This window comes from Mus caroli, chromosome 14 (assembly GCF_900094665.2).
Source record: "Mus caroli chromosome 14, CAROLI_EIJ_v1.1, whole genome shotgun sequence".
NCBI classification, from domain to species: domain Eukaryota; kingdom Metazoa; phylum Chordata; class Mammalia; order Rodentia; family Muridae; genus Mus; species Mus caroli.
Window position 1 is genome coordinate 79,425,520 of NC_034583.1, and position 714 is coordinate 79,426,233.

Consider the following 714-nt stretch of genomic DNA (forward strand, 5'->3'; position numbering starts at 1 on the left):
ATCTATCTATCTATCTATCTATCTATCTATCTATCTATCTATCTATCTATCTTTCACTCCATATTTTATTCCATACCGCCGTCCACCCTCTGACTGTTCCCCATCCCATACCTCCTCCGCACCGCCTGTCTCCATATGGATGTCCCTGCCGCCCACCCCACCTGACCTCTAAACTCCCTGTGGCCTCCAGACTCTTGAGGTGCTTCATCTCTGAATGAACACAGACCTGGAAGTCCTCTACTGTATGTGTGTTGGGGGTCTCATATCAGTTGGAGCATGCTGCTTGTTTGGTGGTCCAGTGTTTGAGAGATCTCGGGGGTCCAGGTTAATTGAGACTGCTGGTCCTCCTAAAGGGTTGCCCTTCTTCTCAGCTTCTTTCAGCCTTCCCTAATTCAACAACAGCGGTCAGCTGCTTCTGTCTATTGGTTGGGTGCAAATATCCACATCTGGCTCTTTCAGCTGCTTGCTGGGTCTTTCAGAGGGTGGCCATGCTAGGTCCCTTTTTGTGAGCGCTCCATAGCTTCAGTAATAGTGTCAGGTCTTGGGACCTCCCCTTGAGTTAGATCCCATTTTGGGCCTATTATTGGACCTTCTTTTCCTCAGGATCCTCTCCATTTCCATCCCTATAATTCTTTCAGACAGGAACAATTATGGGTCAGAGATGTGACTGTGGCATGGCCCGCCTCTCCCTCATTTGATGCCCTGTCTTCCTGC